The following is a 6,286-nucleotide window of genomic DNA, read 5'->3' on the forward strand; positions in this document are numbered from 1 at the left end:
CCAGCGTATCCCTCAGAATGCCAGTAAAAGTGGTCCACGCCTTCAAGTGCCCCAGTTGCAGGATAAACACTGTCACTACTTTTTAATGCTGCTTTGCACACCTGCTCTTATTTATTTCTTTATTTATGGAATTATTTGCATTTTAATACAATTTTATGTGACTCTTTCATGGGTGTATGTTTTTATGTTGTTTGTGAGCCTCTTACCAAAGACAATTTCCTATCATTATGTAATAGACAAAGTTTTTTGAATCTTGGATCTTGAAACAAGAGGAGGGCAACTTTCATTATGTACCAGAGGCATAGCTGGTACTTTATGCTTTTATACTTTTATATATTTTAACTATTCATCAGGCCTTTCAGACATGCACCTCATTACGTGAATTTGATACAACTTTACATCTTCTTAATGAAGCCTTGTTTACCTGTTGTTTACTGTCATGCTCTCCACCTCTGCATAGCCTGCAGTCTCTCTCTCTTTGTGTTTGTCTGTGTTTGTCTGTGATTGCCTGAGTGGAGACAGGTGTGCCGGAGCCAGAGTAGAGCTTCATCAGCTGCATCTCATCCTGCAATCAAGTCTCCCGCAAAGACTCAGCTCTGCCACACTCACCTTGCCAGATTACAGTTTCTGCTCAGTCAGTTTGCGGTTCAAGCTTCTCTAGTTAACTTTGCTAGTTACTTACGTTACCTAATCCCGTTTCTCCTCTCTCTGCAGTTGTGTCTGTTCTGCTCCAGTACCTGTCTCCAGCATCTGTCCTTACGTCTCTGTCCTGGATCCCCGCTTGGCTCTGGATTCCGCTCGGGACACTTGGCACAACCAGCTACCAGCCCAGTCCTCCACGAACCCAGGCTTCCCCAATGCTCAGCTCATTCCTGGCTCATATCCATGCTCCCGTAAGCCCAGCAATAATCAAACTTCTCTTCTATCTCCAGCCTCCTGCCTCTCCGTGGCTTGTTGGTTGTCTAGCTCAGCCTTAACACTTTACCTCCCTCACCTTACTTACCCCTCACGTACACAGACCGATGGTGACATCTAGATGAATCGATTCCAGGCAACTTCAGGTCAAGGGTCTTCAAAAAGACATAACGCAATGTTTGAGTCAGAGCAGGTTTTGTTTCAATGAGGGTTTCTATAGTTTTTATTTATTTTATTTTTTTTGCACATTTGAAAGTTTTATATTTGGTTTTTCATCTGCACACATGTTTCATACTGACTTCTTTGACTAACACAGCAGGCCCCACTTCTCATATTTCTGCTGTTTACGTTTAATTCAGGAAATTGCATATAATGGAAATATGGTGTACACTGTAAAATTACCTGTATTTGTGCGCCTTCAAGTATCCTCAATCAGGGAAAAAACGTGTTTACATAAAAGGGGCGGTGTTTGCAACATATGACCAATCGCAGACATGGACAAGTCTACTGGCAACAGAGCGGCATATTTTTACAAATGAAGAGCAAACTCTAATATTAGAGAAATACGAAGAAGTTAAACACATAATCCAGGTTGAAAGCAGCACAGCTACAGCAGCCACATGCAGGAAGGACTGCAGGCAAAACATCGCCAGACTGTGAGAATGCGTAAATGAATAGGCTAATAATTCCCCCATAACTTCCTCATTAGGGCACTACATCTGACTATAATTACACTTATAATGTTTATTTGTATAGCACTTTTAAAAACAAGCATTACAAAGTGCTTTGCACATAAAATTACAATAAAATACACACTGAATAAACAGGCAGGCATGAGGAATAAAACTTAAACACAATGGCTGATTTAAAAACTATAAATAAAACACCAAGGATAAAATGTAAAGACAGTTGCTAATTAAAACTTAACACAGAGCAGTGCCAGACTTAAATGCAGCGTCAAGAATAAAGTATAATGTAACTCAATACTTAAGAACTAAAATAAACCTAAAAATTGTAAAAAAAAGAAATATAGGAAGGTAGGAAGAGTTGTGTATTCCGTTAAACGAATGTGTTACTTAGAGGAGGTTAGGTGTTAATAGTTACTAGTTAGTTACTATGGCGATTTACTCCGGTAAGAAGTGAACCACCATCGTAGGACTGAAAATGTAGTGTTAAACCTGTGTTAAATCCTGAAGATCTATTCAGTTTGTAATCTCTCCATGACACACACACCTTAACCACTGACGCAAAAATCACACACACACACTGCTCCTCCTCTCCTGACCCTGGACTGTTTAGTTCCACAGGGCTCATTTCATTCACTTTTGAGGGACAGTTGCACGCTGAAGGAAAATGGTTTCCTCATTGTCAGCAACCACTTTCTGCACAGCTAATGGCTGTTATATTTCTTCAACAATCCCTTTTAGGTTTTCGTTGTGCCCTGCAAATATGAATGCTCATGCCCCTGGGAGTTGTTCCATTTTACATCTCTCACTCTCTCCCTCCTGCTCAGTCTCCTGCTCCACAACAAAACAGCAACGTGGCAACACCTCAGCCATGTCACTGCTCTTTAAATATGACTTAATTTGTTTGAGTTTTCTGTGGTTATTAGCCCCACCTGGATGCTGCGAGCGTCTCCGGGTGGGTCGTTTTTCAATTTTCCACTTAGTTCCATGGGGGCAACTATTGTCCTGGTTTCATTTCTATGCTAATTGGTTGATTTTACAAATGTATCATTGTTCTTGCTCTACATACAACTGTTGGTACTGTTGGGTCTGTGCCTGCTGTTTTCAGTATCAAAGCCAGGAAGCGTGCTCAACATGAACTCAAAGCATGGCACAGATGTCTGAACCCCCGCAGAAAGTGCAAATGCTCACTCCGCATTCGATTCCATCTGGACACAGAGCGGCGTGAGCGGGCGTCATAAAAACAAGCCGACCTGAAGTGGAGAGCCAACGGAGTGTCTTGTCAGCCGAGTGAGAGAGCAACTTTGAAGTGCAGAGAGCACAGAACACAGAAGAGAAGACCTTTGCATTGGGAGCCAAGCTCTAAGTGGGTCATACAGTTTGCCTTTGTTAACAAATGCTGTTTGTTTTAGTCCTCGTCTCGCTCTTCCTCGGAAAACAAATGCTGGCAGCCACTATGCCCTTTCTACTACTGTCCGACTGTTTAGAGTAATTTTATGTTAATTACAACGTTACAAATACTTTTTTTTTTTTTTGCCTGGCTGTTGTGGGTACTGGTTCCCTTCTGAAACTTTGTTTCTATTTATTCATTAGTGTTTGTTAAATTCCTGCTGGAGGTGGATTGGGACTGAAGACTGTAAACAGCATCATCGCAACATCCTGAATCTGGCTCTCCAATATGTTTTTTTTCTCTTCTTCATTTTGATATACTTTATTTATTCCTCAGAGATGGAATTCCCTCTGGTGGAGACACAGGGTCAGCAGTTTATTGCATGTCACACTCTGTGAAATGGGTATATAAAAGATTCTCGGGTGCAATCTGTTACAGACAATACAATATCAGTTTGAGACATGTCAGATTGTGTGATCATTGCACGTCGTCCATCTCATGTTTTGAAAGTGCAGCAAAGTCCCACAAACCTCTTTTCTTTTGTCTTTAAAACTTTAAGAAAATGTCAATTTTCAGATTTGTTGGTTTCTCACAGTATAATCTAGGACCACCATTTTTAGACTGATCTCCTCTGGGACAGGCCAAAAATTCATCCCTCCTAGAAATTCCACTTTAATACTACTCATTTCATTCATTTCAAATCCATCCAGTTGTGTTGAGATATTTCAGTCTGGACCAAAGTGGTGGACCGACCGACATTGTCGTCCCTAGAGCCATGCCGACACAACGCACTACCAACATTTCTGACTTTTGGCATATAAACTCACAATATTTCACCCATTTTTGCCATTAGGGTCTGAAATTGTCCATCTTTAAATCCATAATCCCATGTGTCTTTCAGAACTCCCAGGGTCATGCTCTGTCTTACGTTTCGTAGAGAGGTACAGTAACTTGGGCTCTACGGAGAAAATCTTCACCCTCATTGTTCGCGTCTCGTTCTTCTGATCCTGTAGCATTGACAGTATTTCTTTAGAACCCTTTAGCCCACGATCCACATTAATTTGACAGTTTTCTGCTGACAGAAGTATTTTGATAGACAGAAAACCCCGAGATTTTTTTGAGTTCTGTTTTTAATATCATCAAAGATGCATCTTGCGGCTTTCTCTGTTCATTTCTCACCTATCTCCCCAGCCAGCTCCCCCCATTCCTCTCCAACTCCTCTCCAACTCAGTATCTGACCTGTCTGCTATGATGACCATTAAGGCTTGGCCAGCGGTGCCGGTGGGCCTGCTGCTTCCCTGCTCGCGTCCCTGTTGCACTGCAGTGAGCTCGCTGGCCTGGAGCCGCTAACAAGCTGTGCATTCAGACAGTTGATGCTACAAATGGAGCTGTGCAGTGGACCAACTTTGGAGATGAACAACTGAAGCGCTGCTGAATTCTTTTGGCAAGGGAGGGAGCAAGACCCCCTGCTCTCTGCTGAAGCTAAGACTGGAGCTGACTTGCATTCACTCACAGCATAGAAACCTATTCGCAGTGTGGTTGCATGTGTCATTGTGTCATTTATTCTAATTTCACATGTATACTGCACTATAATACAATGTAATAAATAATGTATTGCTAAGGTAATTGGCATTTCTCACCAACAATTGAGGTTATGGTAAACTAAACTAAATCCATACTACCATGGCAGTCAGGCAAGACTCCAAGATTTCCTTTGTTACAGGAAATATTATCAAGACAGAAATACACACAGAGGGAACCAAACCGCTATGGAAACACGATATGTTAACTTGTACTGTTTCATCCTGTATCATGCTTCAGTCTTATGCACAACACCTTGTTTTTCTTTTACTGAGCTGAGAATGTGTCAGGAGTAATTTCTTTTTAACTGGAGTGCAGTCAAATAGTAGTGGAAAGTAACTAAGCACACTTATTCAAGAGCTGTAGTTATGTACAATTTTAAGGGGGTTGAGTATCTCCATTTTATTGTTTTTTATTTGTTACTTTGTACATTTACTCCACTATCGTTAGTTACTTTTAATATTTAGATATTACATACAATGTAACAGCATAATCAACAAATAACATACAATTAGTTGTTAATGATTAAACTACCCAACAGTATAGCGCCACTTGGACTGGTTACATTAAAAATTAAGCTTAAATGTTAATGCATCTATATTTTATTTTCCAGTACTATAATAACCAAGTACTCTGAGGGATGCTGTTCTCTCCAAATGGCAGGCAGACACAGTTAGTGACTAGCTGGTGAAGAAAGTGGAACATTTAGCAGCTAAAGAGACAGATATTTCTCTCAGGAGTTGGTGAAGACCAAAAGCAGCTAAAGGGAGACTGAATGCTAACTTTGCTCTCCCCACCTGTGTTGTCGAGATTCGTGGAAGCGATTTGTGGAAGCCTCCTACAGCTTACGTTGCTTATAAAACCAGCACCGCGCTTTCCTTCCCAGATTCACCATAACCACAACAGCTGACCTAAATCTGCCACTTTTTACTGTACTTAATAATGAGGAGCTTGTCCATGTTATCAAGTAGAGGAGAATCATTGCAATTACACACCTGGTATTAATGTGGCTGGTAATAATAGCATGAAAGAGGATGAGGTTGAGAGAGAAGACGAGGGAGGCAACGGAGGGGAAAAACTAGGATAAGAGTGAGGAAGGAGGATAGGGGGAAAGAAGAATAAGGGAGGAGGTAAATAAGGGACAGTAAAGAGAGAGGGAAGATGAAGCGAGGAAAGGAGATACCAGCAGCGTTGGTGGCAGCTGCACACTGAAGATTTTCTATTTTTTTGCCTCTTTATTTCATTCTCCTGCAGTCTTTCTTTCACCTTAGATTATCCTTGACTTGGTTTTCATATTGTCTGACTACATGTCCAAAAACACCACACACACACACACACACACACACACGCCATGAACCCCACACATAACCTTCCAGTTGAGAGAGAGCAGAGAATGGCCAGCACACGGGGGAACAAACAGCGTGCTGTGTTTATAGAATGGGCTCCCTGATGGCCCGGTCATATCAGCCTCTATAATCAATGGAGGCGTCGGGGAGAGCGCAGCCACGGCTCTCAGGAGGAAATGAACAGGCTTCAGGCACCTGCCAAGTCGGCAATAAAGAAATACAAATGACCTGTTAATTGGAAAGGCTTTGACTCCAGAGAAAAGATCAAGTTAAAGAATTCAATAAACCCTTTGAAATTGAATTTCTTTTCCCGTTCTTTACTAAACAGTGATCCTCAGCGAAGAGGCTGCATATCTGACACTGCAGTG

At 41.6% G+C, this 6,286-nt stretch overlaps 1 long non-coding RNA gene across 3 annotated transcripts; it reads left to right on the top strand.

Annotated features, from left to right (window-relative positions):
- The first annotated feature begins 358 nt into the window (after positions 1 to 358).
- On the top strand, positions 359 to 4,612 carry LOC122873387. Of its 3 annotated transcripts, none has more exons than XR_006377433.1 (3): positions 395 to 893; positions 2,710 to 2,967; positions 3,195 to 4,612. It is a non-coding gene; the product is annotated as an uncharacterized LOC122873387 (long non-coding RNA). The 3 variants fall into 3 exon arrangements; XR_006377432.1 differs by having other exon boundaries at positions 402 to 634; positions 715 to 893; positions 2,710 to 4,612; XR_006377431.1 differs by having other exon boundaries at positions 359 to 893; positions 2,710 to 4,612.
- The last annotated feature ends 1,674 nt before the right edge of the window (positions 4,613 to 6,286 follow it).

Source organism: Siniperca chuatsi, linkage group LG3, assembly GCF_020085105.1.
Source record: "Siniperca chuatsi isolate FFG_IHB_CAS linkage group LG3, ASM2008510v1, whole genome shotgun sequence".
Lineage (NCBI taxonomy): Eukaryota > Metazoa > Chordata > Actinopteri > Centrarchiformes > Sinipercidae > Siniperca > Siniperca chuatsi.